Genomic DNA, 15,363 nt, shown 5'->3' on the forward strand with positions numbered 1-15,363 from the left:
ACACACACACATATTTCAAACAAAATTGTATTCAGAACTAAGAGAGATGCTTGTTTAATTTTGTCCAACCCTTTGTGACTCCATTTAGGGTTTTCCATTTCCTTCTCCAGCTCATTTTATAGGAGAAACTGAGGCAAACAGAGGGAAGTGACTTGCCCAGAATCACACAGCTAGTTAGTTTCTGAGGCCACATTTGAACTCAAGAAGATGAGTTTTCCTGAGCCTAGACCCAGCACTCTATCCACTCGGCCACCTAGCTCCCCTGAGAGGGATGCTTACACAATACCTTTCCTCAAAAAAGGTTATAGGCTAACGGGGAAGAAAAGATGTGTAGAACTCTTCATAGGATTTAATACTAAAAGTTATCTTAAAGGTCATCTAATACAATATTTTTACAGCTGAGAAAGAAAGTGATTTTCCGTGATCACACAAGTAAAAAGCAATAGAATCAGAATTTGAACCCAGATCTCGAGAATCCATATCCAGTTCTATCTGTAGGATATTATTCTGTATGAAACAAGGAGGGCATAGCTTATCAGAGTTGTAACCAGCACAGGGCAAATGGAGCTTTGCCCAGGATTCCACCACCTGAGAGAGAATATATTTCCTTCTGATGGCAACCTTTGTTTCTACACCTTACCTTTCAATCCTCAGCTGACTTTCGCAGCTATTAGGTGGATATCAACCCTATCAGCCACCACCTCCAGGAACTCATTACTGTGGTATTCCTTTCTGATGCTCTCCTTTACCTCCCAAATTCCAGTGGAGAAAAAGGGCCAAAGTCTCTGGAATGTATGCCACACTCTGCCTCAAATGAATTTTTTTTTAAATACACATGGCGCTGAATTTTTTTTATAAATTCATTGATTTATTTTTAGTTTTCAACATTCACTCAGATGATTTAGTTCCAACTGAAATTATTTCTGGTTAGAATTCTGCAGATGAAATACAGAGTCCTACCGAAATACAAAATGTAGAGGAAACACAAATTGTTGATCAAGTTGTATTATAATAAATAATGAAAATATCCCAGGAAGAGAGTGAGTTGAGACAAGTTTCAGGGGAAATGATGGCCTTGGCAGCATAACCAGTGGAGCACAAGGGCGGTGATGCATTTGGGAAATGGCAAGGAGATGGTTCTGGCTGGAGGTGACAGCCATGTGGCAGTAACGAAAGGTGCGCCTGGACAGATATGGAGGGGTGGACAGTTGGAGGAATACCTCCAATACTGGACTAAAGAGTCCCAGGCTGGATCTAGTAAAAACCAGGAGCACCTAATAAATATTGAAAAAGGGGAAAAATTACCAAAATAACTCATTTTTTGAAAGAATGGTGGCAGCAGAGTGCAGGATTTACTGACATGGGACATGAGAGTTAGAGATACCAGGTAGGAGACTTGCATTCATCGTAGAGGTCATTGCTCTGGGAAGAGATCTGGGGATGTCATTCCACCCTGCCCCCACACTAGTACTGTGACTCTCAGGAATCTCTAGAAATCAATAATAGAATTCTGAACTGGTTAAACTCCACCAAATAAACACATACTTTTGTATAGGTACCTTCAGCTAAAATTTCTACCTTAGAAGTAACACGCAAATCCATTAAAAAAACACACATAAATTGAGGACATATTTTTATCAGTAGCCCTAAAGATATAGACACCCAAACATTCCTACAAGTGGGAAGCAATGATATTACCAAAAGATACCTGTCCTGGGCCGCCCAGTTGTACCTCCCACACAGAAACCAGAGAAGGAGAGGAGAGTCAAAGGGGAGAATCTGCTTCTGCCAGATTTTTTTTTAGCCAGGGCAGAACCATGTCTTTTTTCTCTGCCCACCAAGGAGAGAGCAAGGAAAGGGCTGACTGGGAGATCTGTTGATAATTGTTCTTCCTGATAATTCCAGTCTAGTCAGGTCATGTGTAAATTGTATTCCTTCTTACTAGAGTGTCTATAACCTGCTTTTGCAGTACCCCAGAGGGTTAGAGGTAAAAGCATATTATGTGCATTCCAAACTCTCTCCAAGATCCTAGGGTCACTGGAGGTCACTCTTGTTAGAGCATTCATCAGTTTTATATTAAACGGATCCAACTCTGTTAACCACAGAATCATGGGAACATAGAATCTTGAGTCCAACCCAAAAATATACAAGAATCCTCATTAGAACATCCCTGAAAGTGAATCACCTAGCCTCTGCCTGAACTATAGATTTGGAGCCAGACGACTAAGGGTCCAAACAAACCCTGACTTGCCCACTTACTATCTGAATCATTTTCCTCATCTATGTAAAGGAGGTGGATTGGTTGACTTACTCCTCAGGTCCTGTCCAACTCTAAATACATTGCGCTAGGAACCTCCCAAAAGATGAAGTTCACAAACTTCCCAAACCATCCCACTCTACTTTTTAATCAGACCTGAATCTGTATCTCTGTAGCACGTAGTTCAACAAATTGAATCCCTTTGTCACATAATACCCCACCCCAGTTAACATCCCAGTTCCTTCAATAGATTCTTATACATTAGATGATCCTGTCTCCATAATGAACTGCTTTAGTCTTGATGTGCCAACACTTGTCTCCTTTCTAAAATTCAGCATCTCTTCCACTCTCCACAGTCTGTCAAAAATCTTGAACAGTCTTCTAGCAATTACATCATCAGTTGTTTTTTTTCCTCCAAGGAGTGGAGTTCAGTGACTTTAGCTAATCAAGGGCAGGTGCTCGGTTCATACATGCCTCTTTATCTTGGGTTTTGACTTCTAAGTCACTTTTTTGTTTTGTCCTTTCCAGTTCAAAAAATATTCTCCTTAGCAAAAAAAAAAACAAAAACAAAAACAAAAAAACTGGAGCAAAATAAGAGTTCAACGACTACCTTCTTTAAGTCATCTAATGATACCACTCACCATGAACTGTGGGCTTGTGGCTTTTGGATCCTCAGGTGTAATGGTCTGATAATGTACATATTATTGTGGATTTCACAAGTATTCCAGGATTCCATTCAACTAGGACAGTATCATCTGCCTCAAAAATGAGCATTCGTTGGATCTTACCATTAAGAGGACATTCTTCTTTCAGTTGGCCCTTATACAAGACCTTTTCTATGATACTGTTAAACTCCTTTGGTAAATACAAGGCCAAAGACACCTTGATATGGTGAAAAAAATGTCCAGATCAGCCATTTACTATCTGAGTGATCTTGGGCCAGTATGTTACTCTTTGTGGGCCTTGGTTTCCTCATATGTAACATAAAGGTGTTGGACAAGATGGTTTTGAAGATCCTTTTCATCTCTAAACCTCCAATCCTATATATCTGTGTAACACTTTGCAAGCTGATCATTAACTCTGAAAATTAACTCTGTAGTTTCTTCTGTTGCAGAGTCTTGTAAAACTGTGTTATATGGGTGAGGTATTTATCTGAGGATAGCCTTCAAGGCTGCCTCTTTTCATTTCATTTCACTACCAAGTCAATGATTTCTTTAAATCAACAAACACTAAAAATGATCAAACAATGAAAATTCAGGTATTAATAAAAGAACAAATGTACCACGAGCCCTGTGAACTACAGGATCTTTTAACACATTTTTACACAAAATAGAGTTGTCAAAGAACTTAAAATTATTATCACTATTTTAAAAAATGTCAAGAATGTTAATAACAAATAGTAATGAAGCCATGGACTAATAGTGAGGGAGACAACAACAACAACCAAAAACATCTATGAAGCCTTGGAATGAAGTTCTGGCTCTCCATGGCTTCCAAAGTGATTCCTAAAACACAAGTTTGACCATGTCATTCACCTACTCAATAAACTCTAATGGATCCCTATTACCTTTAGGATCAAATAGGAACTCCTCTGTTCAGAATTTAGATATCTTTGTAATTGGGGACTACATTTCCATCCTTATAACATGTTGCACTGAGGACCAGACAGAATGTCCACCTTCTCTTCACATGACATTCCATCATCTGCCTTAGCTTAGCACTGGCTATCTTATAGGCCTGAAATGGATTATTTTCTCACCTCCAACTTGTTTACACCATTTCATTCATTTGTGTATATGGTGTTTCTTCTCAGTCTTTTCTTGAGTTCAGTGACAATTTCACCCCTGTCTTTGTATCCCTAACTCCTTATCACAGGGCATAGTATAGAGTAAGTACTTAATAAATGATTGTTGCTGGACTGACACATATATAGATATATTTTGCATATCTGTATATGTTGCAGTTAAGGGCTGAATTCTAGATAATGTGCTATTTGGAGCAAAGTCTATTTAAATGATAAAATCTAGAAAATAAAAATATATAATATTTTTTCTTTAGAATAATAGTGATAACAAAATATAATAAAACTATATGAAATATATGATATATATATATAATACATAATAAAATAGTGATTTTTTGGGCTGTACCTACATAAGTCTAGGAGTCTCCCACATCCAGCCCTTCCTCCTCTTTCTTAATTCCAATACTTTTCTTTCTGTAGATATAATAGCTGTGGTTCTGGGTAGGCATCAGGTGCAGCAAGATCTCAGTTCTTGAGACTACACCAGATCCCTGACAATGCAGTTACAAAAACCCTGGATTGCAGCAAGAGCCAGAGGATTAGGGGCTAGCTGAGTCCTAGTCTCCCACCGTGCTACTCTTTTTCCTCATGCCGCCATGTAAACATCCCCTTGTACTGAAAATAACTCAAATACAGAAAGCAGTGCATTAGTACTTCATCATCATTGCAGAAAGTAAAATTGACTCTTTCAAATAGGAACTGACTAATCACAGATTCTCAGAAACTAAATAGAGCAAGGAAAAAACACAATCACATTGGGCTATCGACTTCATCTCCCTGCCAGGGCCAGAGAGATCCCTGGGATTGTCTATCAAGCCTGGCTTTAACTCAAGTTCCAATAATCTTGTCCTTTGGGAAACTGCTCCACAGTTTAGTAGATTGTAATGTTAGGATGGCCAGGAACATTTTCCAGATATTTGGCTATATTTTCCCTTTTTAGATTTCAGCCCTTTTCCTTTATGATAATTTTTTTCCTCTCCTCCTTTATGTTATATTATGGACCCATGTCCAGACAAGGGAAAAATTGAGATACAGGGAAAATTTAATGTCCCCTGGTCTCTTTTTATTATGTTTTGCCATAATCCCCTTCTGATCCCCAGATCCCCAGTATTTCACATAGTGAAATACTCCCCCTTTCTTTTCCCTTCCATTATCAAAACTGTTCACTCCAAAGCATAAATATGCATTATTTTAATTATTATCATTCACAGAGGTGTTTCCATAGTATTGTTGTTCACATATTATTGGGATCAAAGACTTAAGCTAAAGGAATGAAGCTATAATGGTAAATATTCAGACTGTCACATAGTAGGGTTTTCTGGGAGGGGGCATAGAGGTACCTGGATTTCCTAGAAGTCCTAAAATCATGCCATTTAGTCCTGTTCATCTTATGAACATGGCCACTTTGTTGAGCTACCTTCAAGTAGCTGAAAATAGTTTTGCTGTTTTCATTTTTGCTTAGTTGAGCTATACACAAGTCTCTTAAAATCTTTTCTCTCTCTCACTGTTGTCGCTCCTCTCTGAACTCCCTCCAGTATGTGTAAAGCTCTTTGGTAATGATGTGCCCCAAAGTGAACACAGTAGTCTAGTCTATTTTCATTTTCCAGGCAATACAGAATGCAAAAAATAAACAGCATATGGTGAAAAGTAAATGAGACTTAAAAAAACCTTTCACTTTAAATAATCCAAGGGCCTCCACATGAATCCCTAGTTTGGCTTCAAAATCACAACAGTTTTGCTGTGCTTTTGTATAAGGGTGGATTTTCTGCATTGTTATAATGAGGTCAGTGGCAAACCAACCTCCACCATCTATTTACAATAAGTGGGCTAGTATGGGCAAGGTCGTGTGTTTATTATTATGGGTAAAGGATGAAACAATGTAAAAAGGCAGTCTTCTTTCCTCCTACCATTATGTGCTCTTTTTTTTTTTTTTTTGGTATGTGAAACTCCTTTTCATTAGCAAGGGAATCCTGTCTATAGAAGTGGGATGGAAATCTGCCTTGAGGAATTTTTAGCTGCCTTCAGCAGCACTCTAAATGCCATTCAATACTTAGGTTGTCATAACAAGTGTTTTCTGAGTTATTTAAGAAAAGATACCACTGATCTGAAGATAGGAAATGTTTCCCCATTTTAAAGCAGCAAGCCCATGAATATGTGATGTCACTTAAAGGTACATTAATTCTCTAAACCTGAAAATAATATTTGTTTAGAAAATCTAAATAATGACTTTAATTGAGCACTTGTGTCTGAGCATCAAATACTCCAGGGTCAAAAAGTAATTATTAAGTGCCTATTGTGTATAGAGCACCAAATGTTATAGAGGAGGCAAGATTGGGACTCTGGGAAAGTCATAAAGCCTCTCTGAACCTCAGTTTCATCATCTGTAAAATGGGAATTGATCCCAACGGCCCCCAACCTCACAGGGCTATGAAAATCAAATGTAATAATGCATGCAAAGTGCTTTGTGAACCTTAAAGTGCTATATAAACGTGAACGATCACACCACACTGACATGACCGTCTTTGCCATCACCTCTACCACCACCATCTTGATCTCTCCTGGAAGACTGTAAGTACTTCAATAAAAATAATAACAATGATAATACCTAACATTTATATAATGCTTACTCTATATCAGGTACTGTGCTAAGCCTTTACAGTTATTATCTCACTGGATCCTCATGACACCCCTGGGAGGAAGAGGCTACTATTATCACCCTCATGTTACACATGAGCAAACTGAAGCAAATGGCAGCTGAAGTGGCTTGCCCAGGGTCACTCAACTAGTAAGTGTCTGAGGTTGGATTTGAACTCAGGTCTTCCTGACTCCAGACCCAACACTCTATTCACTCCTTGACCTAGCTGTCTACCACCATCTTTGAAGGCAGGTACCACGTTGGCAATTTCTCTGTAATGTATCTTTCAGCATAGTTCCTAACTCATAGCAAGTTCTCTACTTTAGCAAATGCTTGCTGATTACTCAGTTGGTGAACGGTAACCATTCAGCAAATATCTGTTGAATTTAATTTAACTGAGAGGGAAACCCTTCAATGGAGAACTGTATGCAATGTAGTTAGAGTGAGTATCCCCTAACTTCTTTTCCTGTTAAATCGAGTTGGTTTAAGGATCAGAGATTGAAATGAAGAGAATGGAAGGGAGAAAGAGGTAGGGGGAAGGAAACAAGCATTTATTAAATGCCTACTGTGTGCCATATGGATTCTTTGTGCCCAACCTGCGATAGAGCCTTATGGGCTCAGAGTGGTCTGATCAGCCACAGTTGGACACACTGTACCTTAATCCTCTTCAAGAACAAAGGACAATAACCAACTAACCAACCATGTGCTAAGCATTTGACTGTGTGCCTGAAATATATTATCACATTTGAGATCACTTGAGAGGGAGGACAAAAAAAAAAGTGGACAAAATACAGTCGAGGGTGGGTCAGAAGCTAGAGTTCACAGCATCCAGACTAGTGGGTACAGTAAGTTAGGGACATCAGCAGTGTTGATTAGAGAAAAGGAACCTATCTAGGGGGGAATAAGGAAGGAGAAGACCTGGAGCCCTTGCTAAGGGCATAGGACAATTTCTGACTAGGCTCATCTTTTGGAAGTGAATAGTTGGTTGGTTTTGTTTTGTTTTTTTAATATGTAGCTTTTAGTAGATCACATTTTCATAGCACTTCATATAAAATTATACTATTTATGTTACTTTACATCATTCCATTTCTCTCTGAGATAGCCCTATGAGGGAGGTAACTTTGTCTTCTTCATTTTACAGATGAGGTAACTGAGGTTCAGTTAAAGGACTTGCCCAGCGTCACACAACTGGCTTGAAAGGTAGGAATTGAACCCAGTTCTTCTTGAATCCAAGGTCAGTGCTATATTCATTATACAGGTAGGCTATAAAGAGGAGAACAAAGGGGGGGTCCCCCTCTATTAAGATACCTCTTGTGTAGCATGGAATTTCTAGCCAATGAATAGCATAATGGGAAAAAAAAATCCACCTTGTCAGATTCAAGTATATCTCATAGTAGATCTGAGTCTTAAAGAAAAATGCTGCAATGTGGATAATCCATTACGCTTGGTTTATAAATTAAAGAGAGAAAACCAAAATAATTTGTGAAGTACAGGACTTCAAGAACTTGAAAATCACAGGAAAACAATATTAATGGATACGTTCCCAAATGAAAATGAGTGATTTTGTTTAGAACTGAGTCTAGTCAAGCCCTTTTGTACCTTGGCTCTTACCAGAGAAGCCTGATGACTGTCATTAACGGGCCCAGAGGTTGCCACTGAATATCTCAATAAATTAGGGACAGAAAAATTGACCATAAGTGGGGTGAAGTGAAAATCATGAATATATTACTCTAATGTGTATAAATGATTATTGTTGTTTGGCTTATTATTATAGTTGTTAAGTACAACCTTATTAAAAACGCAGTAAAATTATGAATCACAGGTAGAGAAGGAGGCTGACCTTCAGGTAGAACTCAGAGAAATCATTCCAGACAAATGAGATGATCCTGACCTCCACATTGCAATCTCATTTACCATACTGGCTCATACGCTTTTGCCACAGGTGGGTTTCTTATGCAAAGGTTTGTTTTCACAGATTTTGGAGAAGAATTGTCTACAAAGTACTTTTATCTAAGCATTAAGTATATCATCATACATTTGGTAAGGCATAAATGTGTGGGTATAATAGAAAAGTAACAAGCATTTATTCAATGCCTGCTATGTGCTAGGCACTGTGCTACATACAAAGACAAAGATCAAGTCTCTACCCTTAAGAAATTTTTACATCATAGCAGAAGAGGCAATACTTACAGATATAATGACTACAAAATAAATACAAGGTAATTTTGCTGGGGAGGCAGTTAAGAGATGGCCGGGGGGTGGGGGTGGGGGGGTGGGGGTGGTTATTTAGGGAAGTAGCTACAGTTATCCCTTTCACATTGCTGGGATAAGGGGGAATGTGGTGCCCACAGGGGTGCCTCCTAATCTGGAAAATCCTTGTACAATTTTTGGCTCTCCCTTCATATCAGAGAAGTCCGATTTTTTTCTTTTATGAGGTGTTTATAGTACCTTATTTTAATTTTGATTAAATATTTGATCACAGGCTCTGTGTTGGCTGTAGCTTCTGCAAAACTCTCCAACATTCCCATTTAATTTCTTATGCTGACCTGAGATATATTGAAACCTCTATGGGGAAAGTCATGATGTGGAAGGGACAATAATAGCACACTGGATAGAGGACCAGTCTAGAAGACTTGGATTTGGAGCTGCTTCTCAAACATGCTAAATATTTGACTGTCTTAGCAGCCTGGGTATCTCCCTGCAGGTGAGGGAGGTGGAAGGAGTTTCTAAGTCAGGGAGTTATGCACATTGGCTAAGTGATAGATCCAGATCACCTATATAATATCTCCACATCACAGAAGGGGAAACAGTGGATAATTTCACAAAGTAGATGTTCAAGAAATGATTCTTTATAATGTCAGGGACAGAGTTGGGAACAAAATGAAGGAAACCAGGCATTCAATTAATAGACATCTATTTAGCACCCACTATGTGCCAGCCACTATGCTAAGCACTGGGTATACAAAGAAAGACAGTCCCTGCCCCTAAGAAGCATACAATATAATGGGGAAATACAACATGCTAAGGAAGCAGAAAAGAGGAGAGAATAGGACAAAGGTACTTGATCAGGAGTATGACAGAGAAGGTCTAAGTAATAGATTTAATGCAAATGAAGAGATGAATGCATTGGGTTTCCTCCTGAAATGAATATTCTAGGAGGAGAGATCTCCACCCTCCCAATCGGAGGGATGGAGGGGTCTCAGATACGGAGGATATTGACAAGGTGGTGAGTTCCAGGGCTGAAGTGATTTTGTAGGATAAAGAGGTTCCTGGGGCATGATTTGGAACAGAGTCATCAAACACATGCAGGATGCAGGCTGCATTACTGTAATACTACAGAACCAGATTAAAACGTAACTGGGAAATGTTTAATAACATTAAAAATATAATAGAACATAGATAATGTTAGTAAATGGTTTTCTAAGTCAATATACAGCTCCCTAGAGATATTTATGTACCATTTAGTGGCTCCAGTTTTTATTTTTGAAGGCTATACATGTATAATCTTCCCACATTAGTCATGTTGTGAAAGAAGAATCAGAAAGGGAAAAACCAGAAGAAAGAAAAAATGAGAGAGAGAGAGAAAGAGAGAGAGAGAGAGAGAGAGAGAGAGAGAGAGAATTGCTTTAATCTGCATTCAGACTCCATAGCTCTTTCTCTGGATATGGACAGTGTTTTCCAGAATGAGTTTTTTGAATTGTTTTAGATCCTTGCGTTGCTGAGAGGAACTGTCCATCAAAGTTGGTCATCACATGCTGGCTGCTACTGTGTACAATGTTCTGATTCCGCTCACCTCACTCAGCATCAGTTCATGTAAGTGTTTCTAGGTTTTTCTGAAATCTGCCTGCTCATCAGTTCGTATGGAATAATAATTTTCCATTACATTCATATACAACAACTTGTACAGCCTTTCCCCAATTGATGGGCATCTCCTCAATTTCCAATTCTTTGCCACCACAAAAAGAGCTGCAGTAAGTATTTTTGTATATGTGGGTCCTTTCCCCTTTTTTATGATCTCTTTGGGATCTAGACCTAGTAGTGGTATAGCTGGATCAAAGGGTATACACAGTTTTTACAGCCCTTTGGACATAGTTCCACATTTCTCTCCAGAATGGTTGGATCAATTCACAACTGCATGAACAATGCATTCATGTTTCAATTTTCCCACATTTTCAATATTTATCATTTTCCTGTTTTGTTATTTATCATTTAGTGGCTCCAGTTCTATTTGAGTTTGATGCCTCTTATGTAGAAACCCAGAGAGTGGATCTGGATGGGAAATCCATGGCCATCAGTCAGGTACCACTTACTTCACAAGGCTGTTGTAAGGATTAGGTACAATTATGTCTATAAAACATTTTCTAACCACAAGGTACTATATAAATTTAAGCTATTGTAAAGATAAGTTGCTAGTTATCCAGTTTCTAGGGAATATTATGGACATAACTAGAGCTAGGGAAAAAGCAGAATGGGTACCAGTAGAATATGTCATTCTCTACATGTATTTCAACTGATGTATTTTGTTTCTAGTAAGTTTTTTTTAGATACAACTTTATTCAAAAGAATTCATAAAGATGATCCTCTGTTTAATAAACAAGAGACAGAGAGCACAGTTAGGTGTAAAAACTTAATTAATATTCTGGATACACTAACAGCATGTAGTTTGGCCACATCATCAACAGATACCACAGGTGTCCAGCGGTCATGTCCTTGTTCAGAAGTGGGGTCAAAGATAGAGTTAGTTTTGAGGTGGAATCAAGATATGGCTGTGAATAAGAGACTCAGGTAACGAAGGCATCCTACTCATTTGCTCATAGCCCTTGTTGGTTCAGACCATGGAGGATTATATATTGGCTCAACGGAGGGCCTTTAAGACTGGGAAATTTAGGTGTGGGAGTTGTGATGTGAGTTGTGTGCCAGAGCTGAGATTTGGACCTTGCCACACTGGCATGCACTCTTCCCTGTACAGCAGGTCAACCTACATCTGAAGTTCAGGTTTAACCAGCCCATACACTTTCTTTTTTCTAACCCCACCCATGCTTATCAGCACCATAATAGTGACAGAAGAGAAAAGCAGTACTCGGAAGATACACAGCAGTGGGCATTGGTGACACGTTTCTTGATTTTATTAAATTTATTTGTTATTATTTATTAAATTTCTTTTTGTCTCTACCAAGATATTTTTCAAGGTCTGAATTTATAGGCCACTCCTAAGTTGCATGGCTGATATAAAACAGCTGAAACATCCTGTATTCATGTGTACTCATTGATTATAAGTGAAAAAGGCAATTGTTAAAAACATGAAAATTGTTAAAAAAACAAAAGAAAACAAAAACCTTCCTGATTATTATTGGTAGGGAAATACCATAAGCTCCATTCACTGAAATTTTTCATCAATCTGTGAGGAAAGAGAGTTTCCAAAGCTTTCTTTTTCTCTTTTAAAAAAATAATTCCTATATATAATTTCAAATAGCTCCCAATTACGTACAAAAATACGAGGGGTAGTGAATATATAGAGTCATTGAAAAACCAAACAACATAGCAAAAAGGGACTAATCAGAAACCAACGAGAATAGTTAAGGGGGTACTAACAACATTAAAAGAATAGTTTTGAAATTCTAAAACTACCATCTGGCCCAAATGTTCTTTATGGAGGCAAATTAAAGAATGCTTTAGGCAATGTCCTTAAACTGATTCCAAAGGAGCAGTATTTGAAGATTAGTTTTTTCTGTATCATAAGTAAAAATAAGTTTGTAATAAAATATAAATAATAACAAAATAATGGGCAGTACCTTCACTTAAATGAGAAATGCTGGGACCTGAAGCTGGGAAGGACGTATTGAAGGACCCGAAATTGAAGCATAATGGGTTTTGGTGCTGTTTTCATTTTTTGGTGTCATATTAGTTGTTTTGCAATGAATTGGTAAAGTGTTTCTTGCGGGCATGAATTTAGGCAGAATGTGGTATAGGCAAGGGATTTGGTAGAAAAATGAACGCAGTGCTTACCACTGCTTCAGTTTGTAGAAAAGAAACTAGGGTGAAGAATATACCATGACTGCAAGCAAATTAAGGAAAAAGAGGCGGCATAAATTACAAAACCAAGTTGTGATTGTGCCTTGGTGGACTTTACGATACGATTTTGTTGCTTTCTAACAGATTGGTGGTAATCCTAGTTTGTTTATTAAGATACTAGATTTCTTAATGAAGACAAGAGATTTTTACTTTGTTTTCCTGGAAAAGTGCATTTGAAAAGCCCAAGCTGAACCCACAGGTTCATAGACTTTCTCCTCATTTCAGCAAGGATGCTGAAAAGGTATCAGCAAATTCTTCCTGTTCTGAGACAAAACTGAGTCCTCAATGCTTTGTGTGGGGCTTCACTTACACAGACTGCAGTGCCTTCTGTCTGCTTTGGGTGTGGCATCTGCCATTGGGGAGGAAAAACTGGCATGTGTTGCCTTTTATAGCAGACCGATTTCATTGTGCTGAGGGCCTCTATTTTATAGCCTCCTGGTTCCAATCTTCTAGTTGACTCGCTGAAGCAAATGGAATTAAAACAACTTAAAACTACAAACTTCTTGATTTCCCCCCCCAGTTTCACAATTTGTCTACATGAAATAAATGCTCCCCCCACTCCCAGAAAAGAGTCAATAGTAACTTTGTGACTCATTTTCCCTCAGCGTTAGTTATGAAAACAAGCCACAAAGCATGGGTAATATAATTTGGATTTATTTTGATACATTTTATCATATTTTTAACATAAAAAATGATTATATGTACATATCTCTGGTGTGAGCCCAAATGTCTAAAAATATAAATATGTAATGGATTTTTTGAATATATGTATGCATATAAACACATACATAGAACATATATTTATATTTGCATATGAAAGACTTAAAAATTCAGCTTACAGTGTAATGTGTATAATTAGTATGTACTTGAATATAGAAAAGAAAATCCAGGAAAATATGTCAAAAAGGCACAGTAACAAAGATGTAGTATTCTCTTGGCAAAAGCTGAAGAATGATTTGGCATGAATTCACCTTACAGTTCTGCTGTTCTCTCTTCTACAAGATGATATACCTCCCCCTTTCCAGTGGTTTGCATAGAATTGCAATTTGTTGTTTCTACAGTCTATAATGACCCTTGGGTATGCACCTGACTCCCCCCTCCCTCACAATTACTCACCAATTTTTTCCACCCTATCGTTTTCTATTAGTCATGTAACATAGTTACACTTGGTCAAACAAACAAAAATAACTAGTGTAGTTGAAATAAACTGGAATACTTTTATGCACAGTTGAAGAATTAGGGATCTTATGATAGGTAAATCCTACGGAATGGTGAAGTACGCTCATATTTTTTAAGGCAGAAAGAGAAATTCAAAGAAACGTTCCATGGTGGTTACATGGTATTTATTGCTAGTTTTAGAGTAGTATAATTTTATATTACCTAATGAAACTTGTAGTTTTAAACACTTCCTACCAGTGCCTTAGTACAGTTGTGCTGTTTCTTACATCAGTGTCACGATATTCAGATTATTCCCATCCTATAAAACAATTATGGTCATTTTCCTGAGAACAGGGTATGAAACATTTGTATTAATCTGTGTTTAGATGATCTTCTTAATAGAAACTCACTGCCGTCTGATTTTGCTTCTCTGTAAAAATAACTCTTGTTTCACATCATTGAGCAGGGAATTGATATTAAAGCTGATTATTTTACACATTCTCTTTGGAAACATGATGAAAGGTGTCACAGAGGTGTTCTGATTGAGGATGAGCGCAAGCTGGTGCAGTTATGACTGGCAGTTAAACTTTCTTCTAAAAGTGGTTTGGATCACACAACACAACACAACTTTAAAATTATTTCCCTTTAAGGAGTGGAGATAAAAAGTGCCTAGGAGAAATACAGATACGACCTAATAAATTTCTTTCTAAAACTATTTCAGATTTGGGAGTTTGTTCTTGTGAACAGCAATATGTGTATTATGGAAATAATATATGTATACATGTGTATATACACAAGAGTGCACATACAACCCATATATCTAGGGAAACAGCCGTGTATACGGAAAACAACACATGCATGTATGCATACATACGTATGCACATGGGGAACACGGATGTGACATGCGTACACAAGGAAACACATGCATGTAAAATGGAAATGCACATAAACCTACACGTGTATTTGTGTGCCTACGTCCCCACATGGGCACAAGAAAGGAACTTTTATTTTTTGTTGATAGCTTTGCATACAAATGTACTAAGATGACCCATAAACAAAGATTATGTTAATAATAAAATCTTTGGGGCAGATGTGGACATTGGTAATTAAACATTTATTGAGCGCTTACTGCATACACAGCACTATCCGTTTTGGACGGAGCTGTATATACTACGCTCTTCTAAAATAAAAATACGGCACCCCATTGCAAACCTGCAGAAAATTCACGAATCCACCTTATTTCGTAGCTTGAGTAAAGTTGTAGCAATCATGTTGCCTGACTTCAGACCAATGCATAACGGGTTAACAGCCTGCAAATTACATAATGAATTCTGAAATAGCTAACGCTCCCCCCCCCCCCCCGACTGCCCAAATATTTTTATTTTTAGTCAGCGCGGTGTAACCTTTGAGCCAGACAGACAACTTTGTTCCCCAATC

This window comes from Notamacropus eugenii, chromosome 2, assembly GCF_028372415.1.
Source record: "Notamacropus eugenii isolate mMacEug1 chromosome 2, mMacEug1.pri_v2, whole genome shotgun sequence".
Taxonomy (NCBI): domain Eukaryota; kingdom Metazoa; phylum Chordata; class Mammalia; order Diprotodontia; family Macropodidae; genus Notamacropus; species Notamacropus eugenii.